The sequence below is a fragment of the Arachis duranensis genome, chromosome 6 (genome assembly GCF_000817695.3).
Source record: "Arachis duranensis cultivar V14167 chromosome 6, aradu.V14167.gnm2.J7QH, whole genome shotgun sequence".
NCBI lineage: Eukaryota > Viridiplantae > Streptophyta > Magnoliopsida > Fabales > Fabaceae > Arachis > Arachis duranensis.
In genome coordinates, this window is record NC_029777.3 from 74,800,423 (window position 1) to 74,800,699 (window position 277).

Genomic DNA, 277 nt, shown 5'->3' on the forward strand with positions numbered 1-277 from the left:
ATATCTTAGAACAAGAATAAGCTGAATTGAATAGAAGAACAATAGTAATTGCATTAATACTCGAGGTACAGCAGAGCTGCACACCTTAATCTATGGTGTGTAGAAACTCCACCGTTGAAAATACATAAGTGATAATGGTGATCATTGGCTTCGGCCCCAGAGAGGGAACCAGAAGAACCTAGATCTGCAGTCCTTTTCAGCCTCTGAATTAGATTTTTGCTCAGGTCCCTCAATTTTAGCCAGAAAATACCTGAAATCACAGAAAAACACACAAACT